This window comes from Neoarius graeffei, chromosome 17 (genome assembly GCF_027579695.1).
Source record: "Neoarius graeffei isolate fNeoGra1 chromosome 17, fNeoGra1.pri, whole genome shotgun sequence".
Taxonomy (NCBI): Eukaryota; Metazoa; Chordata; class Actinopteri; order Siluriformes; family Ariidae; genus Neoarius; species Neoarius graeffei.
The window spans coordinates 13209091-13227610 of NC_083585.1; positions in this window are offsets into that span (position 1 = coordinate 13209091).

The window sequence follows — 18520 nt, forward strand, 5'->3', positions numbered from 1 at the left end:
TTTCAACACAGTATTGTGATATGCACGTGTTCAGAGTGGGAACACACTGTGTCACAGAGTACATGAATACGGCTTTCCGAGCGCAGGAGCGCATTCATCCTGTTTCTAACGCGTTTTCAGAGCAGAAAGCAAACGTTTGACAAGGAACATTGCTTTTGAGTGAAATGAGTGCATTCGAGCATATGTGACATGTAACGTCTTTCTAAGCATGGATTTTCATGTTTTCGAGCTTTTAACACATTTTCTTCATATGTGTCATTTTAACTGTAAAAGCACGTCTGAAACGAGTTTTCAACATAGTATTGTGATATGCACTTGTTCAGATTGGGAAAACACTGTCACAGAGTGCATGAAAACAGCTTTGCTAGTGCAGGAGCAAATTCATCCTGTTTCTAACGCGTTTTCAGAGCATAAAGCAAACGTTTGACACGGAACATTGATTTTGAGTGAAATGAGTGCATATGTGACGTAACAACTTTCTAAGCATGGATTTTTTCATGTTTTCGAGCTTTGAACACATTTTCATCATATTTGTCATTTTTACTGTAAAAGCACGTCTGAAACGAGTTATCAACATAGTATTGTGATATGCACTTGTTTAGAGTGGGAAAACACTGTCACAGAGTGCATGAAAACAGCTTTGCTAGTGCAGGAGCAAATTCATCCTGTTTCTAACGCGTTTTCAGAGCATAAAGCAAACGTTTGACAAGGAACATTGCTTTTGAGTGAAATGAGTGCATTCGAGCATATGTGACATGTAACGTCTTTCTAAGCATGGATTTTCATGTTTTCGAGCTTTTAACACATTTTCTTCATATGTGTCATTTTAACTGTAAAAGCACGTCGGAAACGAGTTATCAACATAGTATTGTGATATGCACTTGTTCAGAGTGGGAAAACACACTTTGTGTCACCGAGTGCATGAATACAGCTTTCCGAGCGCAGGAGCGCATTCATCCTGTTTCTAACGCCTTTTCAGAGCATAAAGCAAACGTTTGACAAGGAACATTGCTTTTGAGTGAAATGAGTGCATTCGAGCATATGTGACATGTAACGTCTTTCTAAGCATGGATTTTCATGTTTTCGAGCTTTTAACACATTTTCTTCATATGTGTCATTTTAACTGTAAAAGCACGTCTGAAACGAGTTTTCAACATAGTATTGTGATATGCACTTGTTCAGATTGGGAAAACACTGTGTCACAGAGTGCATGAAAACAGCTTTGCTAGTGCAGGAGCAAATTCATCCTGTTTCTAACGCGTTTTCAGAGCATAAAGCAAACGTTTGACACGGAACATTGATTTTGAGTGAAATGAGTGCATATGTGACATGTAACAACTTTCTAAGCATGGATTTTTTCATGTTTTCGAGCTTTGAACACATTTTCATCATATTTGTCATTTTTACTGTAAAAGCACGTCTGAAACGAGTTATCAACATAGTATTGTGATATGCACTTGTTTAGAGTGGGAAAACACTGTCACAGAGTGTATGAAAACAGCTTTGCTAGTGCAGGAGCAAATTCATCCTGTTTCTAACGCGTTTTCAGAGCATAAAGCAAAAGTTTGACACGGAACATTGATTTTGAGTGAAATGAGTGCATATGTGACATGTAACAACTTTCTAAGCATGGATTTTTTCATGTTTTCGAGCTTTGAACACATTTTCATCATATTTGTCATTTTAACTGTAAAAGCACGTCTGAAACGAGTTTTCAACACAGTATTGTGATATGCACGTGTTCAGAGTGGGAACACACTGTGTCACAGAGTGCATGAATACAGCTTTCCGAGCGCAGGAGCGCATTCATCCTGTTTCTAACGCCTTTTCAGAGCATAAAGCAAACGTTTGACAAGGAACATTGCTTTTGAGTGAAATGAGTGCATTCGAGCATATGTGACATGTAACGTCTTTCTAAGCATGGATTTTCATGTTTTCGAGCTTTTAACACATTTTCTTCATATGTGTCATTTTAACTGTAAAAGCACGTCTGAAACGAGTTTTCAACATAGTATTGTGATATGCACTTGTTCAGATTGGGAAAACACTGTGTCACAGAGTGCATGAAAACAGCTTTGCTAGTGCAGGAGCAAATTCATCCTGTTTCTAACGCGTTTTCAGAGCATAAAGCAAACGTTTGACACGGAACATTGATTTTGAGTGAAATGAGTGCATATGTGACGTAACAACTTTCTAAGCATGGATTTTTTCATGTTTTCGAGCTTTGAACACATTTTCATCATATTTGTCATTTTAACTGTAAAAGCACGTCTGAAACGAGTTTTCAACACAGTATTGTGATATGCACGTGTTCAGAGTGGGAACACACTGTGTCACAGAGTGCATGAATACGGCTTTCCGAGCGCAGGAGCGCATTCATCCTGTTTCTAACGCGTTTTCAGAGCATAAAGCAAACGTTTGACAAGGAACATTGCTTTTGAGTGAAATGAGTGCATTCGAGCATATGTGACATGTAACGTCTTTCGAAGCATGGATTTTCATGTTTTCGAGCTTTTAACACATTTTCTTCATATGTGTCATTTTAACTGTAAAAGCACGTCTGAAACGAGTTTTCAACATAGTATTGTGATATGCACTTGTTCAGATTGGGAAAACACTGTGTCACAGAGTGCATGAAAACAGCTTTGCTAGTGCAGGAGCAAATTCATCCTGTTTCTAACGCGTTTTCAGAGCATAAAGCAAACGTTTGACACGGAACATTGATTTTGAGTGAAATGAGTGCATATGTGACGTAACAACTTTCTAAGCATGGATTTTTTCATGTTTTCGAGCTTTGAACACATTTTCATCATATTTGTCATTTTAACTGTAAAAGCACGTCTGAAACGAGTTTTCAACACAGTATTGTGATATGCACGTGTTCAGAGTGGGAACACACTGTGTCACAGAGTGCATGAATACGGCTTTCCGAGCGCAGGAGCGCATTCATCCTGTTTCTAACGCGTTTTCAGAGCATAAAGCAAACGTTTGACAAGGAACATTGCTTTTGAGTGAAATGAGTGCATTCGAGCATATGTGACATGTAACGTCTTTCGAAGCATGGATTTTCATGTTTTCGAGCTTTTAACACATTTTCTTCATATGTGTCATTTTTACTGTAAAAGCACGTCTGAAACGAGTTATCAACATAGTATTGTGATATGCACTTGTTCAGATTGGGAAAACACTGTCACAGAGTGCATGAAAACAGCTTTGCTAGTGCAGGAGCAAATTCATCCTGTTTCTAACGCGTTTTCAGAGCATAAAGCAAACGTTTGACACGGAACATTGATTTTGAGTGAAATGAGTGCATATGTGACGTAACAACTTTCTAAGCATGGATTTTTTCATGTTTTCGAGCTTTGAACACATTTTCATCATATTTGTCATTTTAACTGTAAAAGCACGTCTGAAACGAGTTTTCAACACAGTATTGTGATATGCACGTGTTCAGAGTGGGAACACACTGTGTCACAGAGTGCATGAATACGGCTTTCCGAGAGCAGGAGCGCATTCATCCTGTTTCTAACGCGTTTTCAGAGCAGAAAGCAAACGTTTGACAAGGAACATTGATTTTGAGTGAAATGAGTGCATTCGAGCATATGTGACATGTAACGTCTTTCTAAGCATGGATTTTCATGTTTTCGAGCTTTTAACACATTTTCTTCATATGTGTCATTTTAACTGTAAAAGCACGTCTGAAACGAGTTTTCAACATAGTATTGTGATATGCACTTGTTCAGATTGGGAAAACACTGTCACAGAGTGCATGAAAACAGCTTTGCTAGTGCAGGAGCAAATTCATCCTGTTTCTAACGCGTTTTCAGAGCATAAAGCAAACGTTTGACACGGAACATTGATTTTGAGTGAAATGAGTGCATATGTGACGTAACAACTTTCTAAGCATGGATTTTTTCATGTTTTCGAGCTTTGAACACATTTTCATCATATTTGTCATTTTTACTGTAAAAGCACGTCTGAAACGAGTTATCAACATAGTATTGTGATATGCACTTGTTTAGAGTGGGAAAACACTGTCACAGAGTGCATGAAAACAGCTTTGCTAGTGCAGGAGCAAATTCATCCTGTTTCTAACGCGTTTTCAGAGCATAAAGCAAACGTTTGACAAGGAACATTGCTTTTGAGTGAAATGAGTGCATTCGAGCATATGTGACATGTAACGTCTTTCTAAGCATGGATTTTCATGTTTTCGAGCTTTTAACACATTTTCTTCATATGTGTCATTTTAACTGTAAAAGCACGTCGGAAACGAGTTTTCAACATAGTATTGTGATATGCACTTGTTCAGATTGGGAAAACACTGTCACAGAGTGCATGAAAACAGCTTTGCTAGTGCAGGAGCAAATTCATCCTGTTTCTAACGCGTTTTCAGAGCATAAAGCAAACGTTTGACACGGAACATTGATTTTGAGTGAAATGAGTGCATATGTGACGTAACAACTTTCTAAGCATGGATTTTTTCATGTTTTCGAGCTTTGAACACATTTTCATCATATTTGTCATTTTTACTGTAAAAGCACGTCTGAAACGAGTTATCAACATAGTATTGTGATATGCACTTGTTCAGATTGGGAAAACACTGTCACAGAGTGCATGAAAACAGCTTTGCTAGTGCAGGAGCAAATTCATCCTGTTTCTAACGCGTTTTCAGAGCATAAAGCAAACGTTTGACAAGGAACATTGATTTTGAGTGAAATGAGTGCATTCGAGCATATGTGACATGTAACGTCTTTCTAAGCATGGATTTTCATGTTTTCGAGCTTTTAACACATTTTCTTCATATGTGTCATTTTAACTGTAAAAGCACGTCTGAAACGAGTTTTCAACATAGTATTGTGATATGCACTTGTTCAGATTGGGAAAACACACTTTGTGTCACCGAGTGCATGAATACAGCTTTCCGAGCGCAGGAGCGCATTCATCCTGTTTCTAACGCCTTTTCAGAGCATAAAGCAAACGTTTGACAAGGAACATTGCTTTTGAGTGAAATGAGTGCATTCGAGCATATGTGACATGTAACGTCTTTCTAAGCATGGATTTTCATGTTTTCGAGCTTTTAACACATTTTCTTCATATGTGTCATTTTAACTGTAAAAGCACGTCTGAAACGAGTTTTCAACATAGTATTGTGATATGCACTTGTTCAGATTGGGAAAACACACTTTGTGTCACCGAGTGCATGAAAACAGCTTTGCTAGTGCAGGAGCAAATTCATCCTGTTTCTAACGCGTTTTCAGAGCATAAAGCAAACGTTTGACACGGAACATTGATTTTGAGTGAAATGAGTGCATATGTGACATGTAACAACTTTCTAAGCATGGATTTTTTCATGTTTTCGAGCTTTGAACACATTTTCATCATATTTGTCATTTTTACTGTAAAAGCACGTCTGAAACGAGTTATCAACATAGTATTGTGATATGCACTTGTTCAGAGTGGGAAAACACACTTTGTGTCACCGAGTGCATGAAAACAGCTTTCTTAGCGCAAGAGCGCATTCATCCTGTTTCTAACGCCTTTTCAGAGCATAAAGCGAACGTTTGACAAGGAACATTGCTTTTGAGTGAAATGAGTGCATTCGAGCATATGTGACATGTAACGTCTTTCTAAGCATGGATTTTCATGTTTTCGAGCTTTTAACACATTTTCTTCATATGTGTCATTTTAACTGTAAAAGCACGTCTGAAACGAGTTTTCAACATAGTATTGTGATATGCACTTGTTCAGATTGGGAAAACACTGTCACAGAGTGCATGAAAACAGCTTTGCTAGTGCAGGAGCAAATTCATCCTGTTTCTAACGCGTTTTCAGAGCATAAAGCAAACGTTTGACACGGAACATTGATTTTGAGTGAAATGAGTGCATATGTGACGTAACAACTTTCTAAGCATGGATTTTTTCATGTTTTCGAGCTTTGAACACATTTTCATCATATTTGTCATTTTAACTGTAAAAGCACGTCTGAAATGAGTTTTCAACACAGTATTGTGATATGCACGTGTTCAGAGTGGGAAAACACTGTCACAGAGTGCATGAAAACAGCTTTGCTAGTGCAGGAGCAAATTCATCCTGTTTCTAACGCGTTTTCAGAGCATAAAGCAAACGTTTGACAAGGAACATTGCTTTTGAGTGAAATGAGTGCATTCGAGCATATGTGACATGTAACGTCTTTCTAAGCATGGATTTTCATGTTTTCGAGCTTTTAACACATTTTCTTCATATGTGTCATTTTAACTGTAAAAGCACGTCTGAAACGAGTTTTCAACATAGTATTGTGAAATGCACTTGTTCAGATTGGGAAAACACTGTGTCACAGAGTGCATGAAAACAGCTTTGCTAGTGCAGGAGCAAATTCATCCTGTTTCTAACGCGTTTTCAGAGCATAAAGCAAACGTTTGACAAGGAACATTGATTTTGAGTGAAATGAGTGCATTCGAGCATATGTGACATGTAACGTCTTTCTAAGCATGGATTTTCATGTTTTCGAGCTTTTAACACATTTTCTTCATATGTGTCATTTTAACTGTAAAAGCACGTCGGAAACGAGTTATCAACATAGTATTGTGATATGCACTTGTTCAGAGTGGGAAAACACACTTTGTGTCACCGAGTGCATGAATACAGCTTTCCGAGCGCAGGAGCGCATTCATCCTGTTTCTAACGCCTTTTCAGAGCATAAAGCAAACGTTTGACAAGGAACATTGCTTTTGAGTGAAATGAGTGCATTCGAGCATATGTGACATGTAACGTCTTTCTAAGCATGGATTTTCATGTTTTCGAGCTTTTAACACATTTTCTTCATATGTGTCATTTTAACTGTAAAAGCACGTCTGAAACGAGTTTTCAACATAGTATTGTGATATGCACTTGTTCAGATTGGGAAAACACTGTCACAGAGTGCATGAAAACAGCTTTGCTAGTGCAGGAGCAAATTCATCCTGTTTCTAACGCGTTTTCAGAGCATAAAGCAAACGTTTGACACGGAACATTGATTTTGAGTGAAATGAGTGCATATGTGACATGTAACAACTTTCTAAGCATGGATTTTTTCATGTTTTCGAGCTTTGAACACATTTTCATCATATTTGTCATTTTTACTGTAAAAGCACGTCTGAAACGAGTTATCAACATAGTATTGTGATATGCACTTGTTTAGAGTGGGAAAACACTGTCACAGAGTGTATGAAAACAGCTTTGCTAGTGCAGGAGCAAATTCATCCTGTTTCTAACGCGTTTTCAGAGCATAAAGCAAAAGTTTGACACGGAACATTGATTTTGAGTGAAATGAGTGCATATGTGACATGTAACAACTTTCTAAGCATGGATTTTTTCATGTTTTCGAGCTTTGAACACATTTTCATCATATTTGTCATTTTAACTGTAAAAGCACGTCTGAAACGAGTTTTCAACACAGTATTGTGATATGCACGTGTTCAGAGTGGGAACACACTGTGTCACAGAGTGCATGAATACAGCTTTCCGAGCGCAGGAGCGCATTCATCCTGTTTCTAACGCCTTTTCAGAGCATAAAGCAAACGTTTGACAAGGAACATTGCTTTTGAGTGAAATGAGTGCATTCGAGCATATGTGACATGTAACGTCTTTCTAAGCATGGATTTTCATGTTTTCGAGCTTTTAACACATTTTCTTCATATGTGTCATTTTAACTGTAAAAGCACGTCTGAAACGAGTTTTCAACATAGTATTGTGATATGCACTTGTTCAGATTGGGAAAACACTGTGTCACAGAGTGCATGAAAACAGCTTTGCTAGTGCAGGAGCAAATTCATCCTGTTTCTAACGCGTTTTCAGAGCATAAAGCAAACGTTTGACACGGAACATTGATTTTGAGTGAAATGAGTGCATATGTGACGTAACAACTTTCTAAGCATGGATTTTTTCATGTTTTCGAGCTTTGAACACATTTTCATCATATTTGTCATTTTAACTGTAAAAGCACGTCTGAAACGAGTTTTCAACACAGTATTGTGATATGCACGTGTTCAGAGTGGGAACACACTGTGTCACAGAGTGCATGAATACGGCTTTCCGAGCGCAGGAGCGCATTCATCCTGTTTCTAACGCGTTTTCAGAGCATAAAGCAAACGTTTGACAAGGAACATTGCTTTTGAGTGAAATGAGTGCATTCGAGCATATGTGACATGTAACGTCTTTCGAAGCATGGATTTTCATGTTTTCGAGCTTTTAACACATTTTCTTCATATGTGTCATTTTAACTGTAAAAGCACGTCTGAAACGAGTTTTCAACATAGTATTGTGATATGCACTTGTTCAGATTGGGAAAACACTGTGTCACAGAGTGCATGAAAACAGCTTTGCTAGTGCAGGAGCAAATTCATCCTGTTTCTAACGCGTTTTCAGAGCATAAAGCAAACGTTTGACACGGAACATTGATTTTGAGTGAAATGAGTGCATATGTGACGTAACAACTTTCTAAGCATGGATTTTTTCATGTTTTCGAGCTTTGAACACATTTTCATCATATTTGTCATTTTTACTGTAAAAGCACGTCTGAAACGAGTTATCAACATAGTATTGTGATATGCACTTGTTTAGAGTGGGAAAACACTGTCACAGAGTGCATGAAAACAGCTTTGCTAGTGCAGGAGCAAATTCATCCTGTTTCTAACGCGTTTTCAGAGCATAAAGCAAACGTTTGACAAGGAACATTGCTTTTGAGTGAAATGAGTGCATTCGAGCATATGTGACATGTAACGTCTTTCTAAGCATGGATTTTCATGTTTTCGAGCTTTTAACACATTTTCTTCATATGTGTCATTTTAACTGTAAAAGCACGTCGGAAACGAGTTTTCAACATAGTATTGTGATATGCACTTGTTCAGATTGGGAAAACACTGTCACAGAGTGCATGAAAACAGCTTTGCTAGTGCAGGAGCAAATTCATCCTGTTTCTAACGCGTTTTCAGAGCATAAAGCAAACGTTTGACACGGAACATTGATTTTGAGTGAAATGAGTGCATATGTGACGTAACAACTTTCTAAGCATGGATTTTTTCATGTTTTCGAGCTTTGAACACATTTTCATCATATTTGTCATTTTTACTGTAAAAGCACGTCTGAAACGAGTTATCAACATAGTATTGTGATATGCACTTGTTCAGATTGGGAAAACACTGTCACAGAGTGCATGAAAACAGCTTTGCTAGTGCAGGAGCAAATTCATCCTGTTTCTAACGCGTTTTCAGAGCATAAAGCAAACGTTTGACAAGGAACATTGATTTTGAGTGAAATGAGTGCATTCGAGCATATGTGACATGTAACGTCTTTCTAAGCATGGATTTTCATGTTTTCGAGCTTTTAACACATTTTCTTCATATGTGTCATTTTAACTGTAAAAGCACGTCTGAAACGAGTTTTCAACATAGTATTGTGATATGCACTTGTTCAGATTGGGAAAACACACTTTGTGTCACCGAGTGCATGAATACAGCTTTCCGAGCGCAGGAGCGCATTCATCCTGTTTCTAACGCCTTTTCAGAGCATAAAGCAAACGTTTGACAAGGAACATTGCTTTTGAGTGAAATGAGTGCATTCGAGCATATGTGACATGTAACGTCTTTCTAAGCATGGATTTTCATGTTTTCGAGCTTTTAACACATTTTCTTCATATGTGTCATTTTAACTGTAAAAGCACGTCTGAAACGAGTTTTCAACATAGTATTGTGATATGCACTTGTTCAGATTGGGAAAACACTGTGTCACAGAGTGCATGAAAACAGCTTTGCTAGTGCAGGAGCAAATTCATCCTGTTTCTAACGCGTTTTCAGAGCATAAAGCAAACGTTTGACACGGAACATTGATTTTGAGTGAAATGAGTGCATATGTGACATGTAACAACTTTCTAAGCATGGATTTTTTCATGTTTTCGAGCTTTGAACACATTTTCATCATATTTGTCATTTTTACTGTAAAAGCACGTCTGAAACGAGTTATCAACATAGTATTGTGATATGCACTTGTTCAGAGTGGGAAAACACACTTTGTGTCACCGAGTGCATGAAAACAGCTTTCTTAGCGCAAGAGCGCATTCATCCTGTTTCTAACGCCTTTTCAGAGCATAAAGCGAACGTTTGACAAGGAACATTGCTTTTGAGTGAAATGAGTGCATTCGAGCATATGTGACATGTAACGTCTTTCTAAGCATGGATTTTCATGTTTTCGAGCTTTTAACACATTTTCTTCATATGTGTCATTTTAACTGTAAAAGCACGTCTGAAACGAGTTTTCAACATAGTATTGTGATATGCACTTGTTCAGATTGGGAAAACACTGTCACAGAGTGCATGAAAACAGCTTTGCTAGTGCAGGAGCAAATTCATCCTGTTTCTAACGCGTTTTCAGAGCATAAAGCAAACGTTTGACACGGAACATTGATTTTGAGTGAAATGAGTGCATATGTGACGTAACAACTTTCTAAGCATGGATTTTTTCATGTTTTCGAGCTTTGAACACATTTTCATCATATTTGTCATTTTAACTGTAAAAGCACGTCTGAAATGAGTTTTCAACACAGTATTGTGATATGCACGTGTTCAGAGTGGGAAAACACTGTCACAGAGTGCATGAAAACAGCTTTGCTAGTGCAGGAGCAAATTCATCCTGTTTCTAACGCGTTTTCAGAGCATAAAGCAAACGTTTGACAAGGAACATTGCTTTTGAGTGAAATGAGTGCATTCGAGCATATGTGACATGTAACGTCTTTCTAAGCATGGATTTTCATGTTTTCGAGCTTTTAACACATTTTCTTCATATGTGTCATTTTAACTGTAAAAGCACGTCTGAAACGAGTTTTCAACATAGTATTGTGAAATGCACTTGTTCAGATTGGGAAAACACTGTGTCACAGAGTGCATGAAAACAGCTTTGCTAGTGCAGGAGCAAATTCATCCTGTTTCTAACGCGTTTTCAGAGCATAAAGCAAACGTTTGACAAGGAACATTGATTTTGAGTGAAATGAGTGCATTCGAGCATATGTGACATGTAACGTCTTTCTAAGCATGGATTTTCATGTTTTCGAGCTTTTAACACATTTTCTTCATATGTGTCATTTTAACTGTAAAAGCACGTCGGAAACGAGTTATCAACATAGTATTGTGATATGCACTTGTTCAGAGTGGGAAAACACACTTTGTGTCACCGAGTGCATGAATACAGCTTTCCGAGCGCAGGAGCGCATTCATCCTGTTTCTAACGCCTTTTCAGAGCATAAAGCAAACGTTTGACAAGGAACATTGCTTTTGAGTGAAATGAGTGCATTCGAGCATATGTGACATGTAACGTCTTTCTAAGCATGGATTTTCATGTTTTCGAGCTTTTAACACATTTTCTTCATATGTGTCATTTTAACTGTAAAAGCACGTCTGAAACGAGTTTTCAACATAGTATTGTGATATGCACTTGTTCAGATTGGGAAAACACTGTCACAGAGTGCATGAAAACAGCTTTGCTAGTGCAGGAGCAAATTCATCCTGTTTCTAACGCGTTTTCAGAGCATAAAGCAAACGTTTGACAAGGAACATTGATTTTGAGTGAAATGAGTGCATATGTGACGTAACAACTTTCTAAGCATGGATTTTTTCATGTTTTCGAGCTTTGAACACATTTTCATCATATTTGTCATTTTTACTGTAAAAGCACGTCTGAAACGAGTTATCAACATAGTATTGTGATATGCACTTGTTTAGAGTGGGAAAACACTGTCACAGAGTGCATGAAAACAGCTTTCCTAGTGCAGGAGCAAATTCATCCTGTTTCTAACGCGTTTTCAGACATAAAGCAAACGTTTGACAAGGAACATTGATTTTGAGTGAAATGAGTGCATTCGAGCATATGTGACATGTAACGTCTTTCTAAGCATGGATTTTCATGTTTTCGAGCTTTTAACACATTTTCTTCATATGTGTCATTCTAACTGTAAAAGCACGTCTGAAACGAGTTTTCAACATAGTATTGTGATATGCACTTGTTCAGATTGGGAAAACACACTTTGTGTCACCGAGTGCATGAATACAGCTTTCCGAGCGCAGGAGCGCATTCATCCTGTTTCTAACGCCTTTTCAGAGCATAAAGCAAACGTTTGACAAGGAACATTGCTTTTGAGTGAAATGAGTGCATTCGAGCATATGTGACATGTAACGTCTTTCTAAGCATGGATTTTCATGTTTTCGAGCTTTTAACACATTTTCTTCATATGTGTCATTTTAACTGTAAAAGCACGTCTGAAACGAGTTTTCAACATAGTATTGTGAAATGCACTTGTTCAGATTGGGAAAACACTGTGTCACAGAGTGCATGAAAACAGCTTTGCTAGTGCAGGAGCAAATTCATCCTGTTTCTAACGCGTTTTCAGAGCATAAAGCAAACGTTTGACAAGGAACATTGATTTTGAGTGAAATGAGTGCATTCGAGCATATGTGACATGTAACGTCTTTCTAAGCATGGATTTTCATGTTTTCGAGCTTTTAACACATTTTCTTCATATGTGTCATTTTAACTGTAAAAGCACGTCGGAAACGAGTTATCAACATAGTATTGTGATATGCACTTGTTCAGAGTGGGAAAACACACTTTGTGTCACCGAGTGCATGAATACAGCTTTCCGAGCGCAGGAGCGCATTCATCCTGTTTCTAACGCCTTTTCAGAGCATAAAGCAAACGTTTGACAAGGAACATTGCTTTTGAGTGAAATGAGTGCATTCGAGCATATGTGACATGTAACGTCTTTCTAAGCATGGATTTTCATGTTTTCGAGCTTTTAACACATTTTCTTCATATGTGTCATTTTAACTGTAAAAGCACGTCTGAAACGAGTTTTCAACATAGTATTGTGATATGCACTTGTTCAGATTGGGAAAACACTGTCACAGAGTGCATGAAAACAGCTTTGCTAGTGCAGGAGCAAATTCATCCTGTTTCTAACGCGTTTTCAGAGCATAAAGCAAACGTTTGACACGGAACATTGATTTTGAGTGAAATGAGTGCATATGTGACGTAACAACTTTCTAAGCATGGATTTTTTCATGTTTTCGAGCTTTGAACACATTTTCATCATATTTGTCATTTTTACTGTAAAAGCACGTCTGAAACGAGTTATCAACATAGTATTGTGATATGCACTTGTTTAGAGTGGGAAAACACTGTCACAGAGTGCATGAAAACAGCTTTGCTAGTGCAGGAGCAAATTCATCCTGTTTCTAACGCGTTTTCAGAGCATAAAGCAAACGTTTGACAAGGAACATTGATTTTGAGTGAAATGAGTGCATATGTGACATGTAACAACTTTCTAAGCATGGATTTTTTCATGTTTTCGAGCTTTGAACACATTTTCATCATATTTGTCATTTTAACTGTAAAAGCACGTCTGAAACGAGTTTTCAACACAGTATTGTGATATGCACGTGTTCAGAGTGGGAACACACTGTGTCACAGAGTGCATGAATACGGCTTTCCGAGCGCAGGAGCGCATTCATCCTGTTTCTAACGCGTTTTCAGAGCATAAAGCAAACGTTTGACAAGGAACATTGCTTTTGAGTGAAATGAGTGCATTCGAGCATATGTGACATGTAACGTCTTTCTAAGCATGGATTTTCATGTTTTCGAGCTTTTAACACATTTTCTTCATATGTGTCATTTTAACTGTAAAAGCACGTCTGAAACGAGTTTTCAACATAGTATTGTGATATGCACTTGTTCAGATTGGGAAAACACTGTCACAGAGTGCATGAAAACAGCTTTGCTAGTGCAGGAGCAAATTCATCCTGTTTCTAACGCGTTTTCAGAGCATAAAGCAAACGTTTGACACGGAACATTGATTTTGAGTGAAATGAGTGCATATGTGACGTAACAACTTTCTAAGCATGGATTTTTTCATGTTTTCGAGCTTTGAACACATTTTCATCATATTTGTCATTTTTACTGTAAAAGCACGTCTGAAACGAGTTATCAACATAGTATTGTGATATGCACTTGTTTAGAGTGGGAAAACACTGTCACAGAGTGCATGAAAACAGCTTTGCTAGTGCAGGAGCAAATTCATCCTGTTTCTAACGCGTTTTCAGAGCATAAAGCAAACGTTTGACAAGGAACATTGATTTTGAGTGAAATGAGTGCATATGTGACATGTAACAACTTTCTAAGCATGGATTTTTTCATGTTTTCGAGCTTTGAACACATTTTCATCATATTTGTCATTTTTACTGTAAAAGCACGTCGGAAACGAGTTATCAACATAGTATTGTGATATGCACTTGTTCAGAGTGGGAAAACACACTTTGTGTCACCGAGTGCATGAAAACAGCTTTCTTAGCGCAAGAGCGCATTCATCCTGTTTCTAACGCCTTTTCAGAGCATAAAGCGAACGTTTGACAAGGAACATTGCTTTTGAGTGAAATGAGTGCATTCGAGCATATGTGACATGTAACGTCTTTCTAAGCATGGATTTTCATGTTTTCGAGCTTTTAACACATTTTCTTCATATGTGTCATTTTAACTGTAAAAGCACGTCTGAAACGAGTTTTCAACATAGTATTGTGATATGCACTTGTTCAGATTGGGAAAACACTGTCACAGAGTGCATGAAAACAGCTTTGCTAGTGCAGGAGCAAATTCATCCTGTTTCTAACGCGTTTTCAGAGCATAAAGCAAACGTTTGACACGGAACATTGATTTTGAGTGAAATGAGTGCATATGTGACGTAACAACTTTCTAAGCATGGATTTTTTCATGTTTTCGAGCTTTGAACACATTTTCATCATATTTGTCATTTTTACTGTAAAAGCACGTCTGAAACGAGTTATCAACATAGTATTGTGATATGCACTTGTTTAGAGTGGGAAAACACTGTCACAGAGTGCATGAAAACAGCTTTGCTAGTGCAGGAGCAAATTCATCCTGTTTCTAATGCGTTTTCAGAGCATAAAGCAAACGTTTGACACGGAACATTGCTTTTGAGTGAAATGAGTGCATATGTGACATGTAACAACTTTCTAAGCATGGATTTTTTCATGTTTTCGAGCTTTGAACACATTTTCATCATATTTGTCATTTTAACTGTAAAAGCACGTCTGAAACGAGTTTTCAACACAGTATTGTGATATGCACGTGTTCAGAGTGGGAACACACTGTGTCACAGAGTGCATGAATACGGCTTTCCGAGCGCAGGAGCGCATTCATCCTGTTTCTAACGCGTTTTCAGAGCATAAAGCAAACGTTTGACAAGGAACATTGCTTTTGAGTGAAATGAGTGCATTCGAGCATATGTGACATGTAATGTCTTTCTAAGCATGGATTTTCATGTTTTCGAGCTTTTAACACATTTTCTTCATATGTGTCATTTTAACTGTAAAAGCACGTCTGAAACGAGTTTTCAACATAGTATTGTGATATGCACTTGTTCAGATTGGGAAAACACTGTCACAGAGTGCATGAAAACAGCTTTGCTAGTGCAGGAGCAAATTCATCCTCTTTCTAACGCGTTTTCAGAGCATAAAGCAAACGTTTGACAAGGAACATTGATTTTGAGTGAAATGAGTGCATATGTGACATGTAACAACTTTCTAAGCATGGATTTTTTCATGTTTTCGAGCTTTGAACACATTTTCATCATATTTGTCATTTTAACTGTAAAAGCACGTCTGAAACGAGTTATCAACATAGTATTGTGATATGCACTTGTTTAGAGTGGGAAAACACGGTCACAGAGTGTATGAAAACAGCTTTGCTAGTGCAGGAGCAAATTCATCCTGTTTCTAACGCGTTTTCAGAGCATAAAGCAAACGTTTGACACGGAACATTGATTTTGAGTGAAATGAGTGCATATGTGACATGTAACAACTTTCTAAGCATGGATTTTTTCATGTTTTCGAGCTTTGAACACATTTTCATCATATTTGTCATTTTAACTGTAAAAACACGTCTGAAACGAGTTTTCAACACAGTATTGTGATATGCACGTGTTCAGAGTGGGAACACACTGTGTCACAGAGTGCATGAATACGGCTTTCCGAGCGCAGGAGCGCATTCATCCTGTTTCTAACGCGTTTTCAGAGCATAAAGCAAACGTTTGACAAGGAACATTGATTTTGAGTGAAATGAGTGCATTCGAGCATATGTGACATGTAACGTCTTTCTAAGCATGGATTTTCATGTTTTCGAGCTTTTAACACATTTTCTTCATATGTGTCATTTTAACTGTAAAAGCACGTCTGAAACGAGTTTTCAACATAGTATTGTGATATGCACTTGTTCAGATTGGGAAAACACTGTCACAGAGTGCATGAAAACAGCTTTGCTAGTGCAGGAGCAAATTCATCCTCTTTCTAACGCGTTTTCAGAGCATAAAGCAAACGTTTGACAAGGAACATTGATTTTGAGTGAAATGAGTGCATATGTGACATGTAACAACTTTCTAAGCATGGATTTTTTCATGTTTTCGAGCTTTGAACACATTTTCATCATATTTGTCATTTTTACTGTAAAAGCACGTCTGAAACGAGTTATCAACATAGTATTGTGATATGCACTTGTTTAGAGTGGGAAAACACGGTCACAGAGTGTATGAAAACAGCTTTGCTAGTGCAGGAGCAAATTCATCCTGTTTCTAACGCGTTTTCAGAGCATAAAGCAAACGTTTGACAAGGAACATTGCTTTTGAGTGAAATGAGTGCATTCGAGCATATGTGACATGTAATGTCTTTCTAAGCATGGATTTTCATGTTTTCGAGCTTTTAACACATTTTCTTCATATGTGTCATTTTAACTGTAAAAGCACGTCTGAAACGAGTTTTCAACATAGTATTGTGATATGCACTTGTTCAGATTGGGAAAACACTGTGTCACAGAGTGCATGAAAACAGCTTTGCTAGTGCAGGAGCAAATTCATCCTGTTTCTAATGCGTTTTCAGAGCATAAAGCAAACGTTTGACACGGAACATTGATTTTGAGTGAAATGAGTGCATATGTGACATGTAACAACTTTCTAAGCATGGATTTTTTCATGTTTTCGAGCTTTGAACACATTTTCATCATATTTGTCATTTTAACTGTAAAAGCACGTCTGAAACGAGTTTTCAACACAGTATTGTGATATGCACGTGTTCAGAGTGGGAACACACTGTGTCACAGAGTGCATGAATACGGCTTTCCGAGCGCAGGAGCGCATTCATCCTGTTTCTAACGCGTTTTCAGAGCATAAAGCAAACGTTTGACAAGGAACATTGCTTTTGAGTGAAATGAGTGCATTCGAGCATATGTGACATGTAATGTCTTTCTAAGCATGGATTTTCATGTTTTCGAGCTTTTAACACATTTTCTTCATATGTGTCATTTTAACTGTAAAAGCACGTCTGAAACGAGTTTTCAACATAGTATTGTGATATGCACTTGTTCAGATTGGGAAAACACTGTCACAGAGTGCATGAAAACAGCTTTGCTAGTGCAGGAGCAAATTCATCCTGTTTCTAACGCGTTTTCAGAGCATAAAGCAAACGTTTGACACGGAACATTGATTTTGAGTGAAATGAGTGCATATGTGACGTAACAACTTTCTAAGCATGGATTTTTTCATGTTTTCGAGCTTTGAACACATTTTCATCATATTTGTCATTTTTACTGTAAAAGCACGTCTGAAATGAGTTATCAACATAGTATTGTGATATGCACTTGTTCAGATTGGGAAAACACTGTGTCACAGAGTGCATGAAAACAGCTTTGCTAGTGCAGGAGCAAATTCATCCTGTTTCTAACGCGTTTTCAGAGCATAAAGCAAACGTTTGACACGGAACATTGATTTTGAGTGAAATGAGTGCATATGTGACATGTAACAACTTTCTAAGCATGGATTTTTTCATGTTTTCGAGCTTTGAACACATTTTCATCATATTTGTCATTTTTACTGTAAAAGCACGTCTGAAACGAGTTATCAACATAGTATTGTGATATGCACTTGTTTAGAGGGGGAAAACACTGTCACAGAGTGTATGAAAACAGCTTTGCTAGTGCAGGAGCAAATTCATCCTGTTTCTAACGCGTTTTCAGAGCATAAAGCAAACGTTTGACAAGGAACATTGATTTTGAGTGAAATGAGTGCATATGTGACGTAACAACTTTCTAAGCATGGATTTTTTCATGTTTTCGAGCTTTGAACACATTTTCATCATATTTGTCATTTTTACTGTAAAAGCACGTCTGAAACGAGTTATCAACATAGTATTGTGATATGCACTTGTTCAGATTGGGAAAACACTGTGTCACAGAGTGCATGAAAACAGCTTTGCTAGTGCAGGAGCAAATTCATCCTGTTTCTAACGCGTTTTCAGAGCATAAAGCAAACGTTTGACACGGAACATTGATTTTGAGTGAAATGAGTGCATATGTGACATGTAACAACTTTCTAAGCATGGATTTTTTCATGTTTTCGAGCTTTGAACACATTTTCATCATATTTGTCATTTTAACTGTA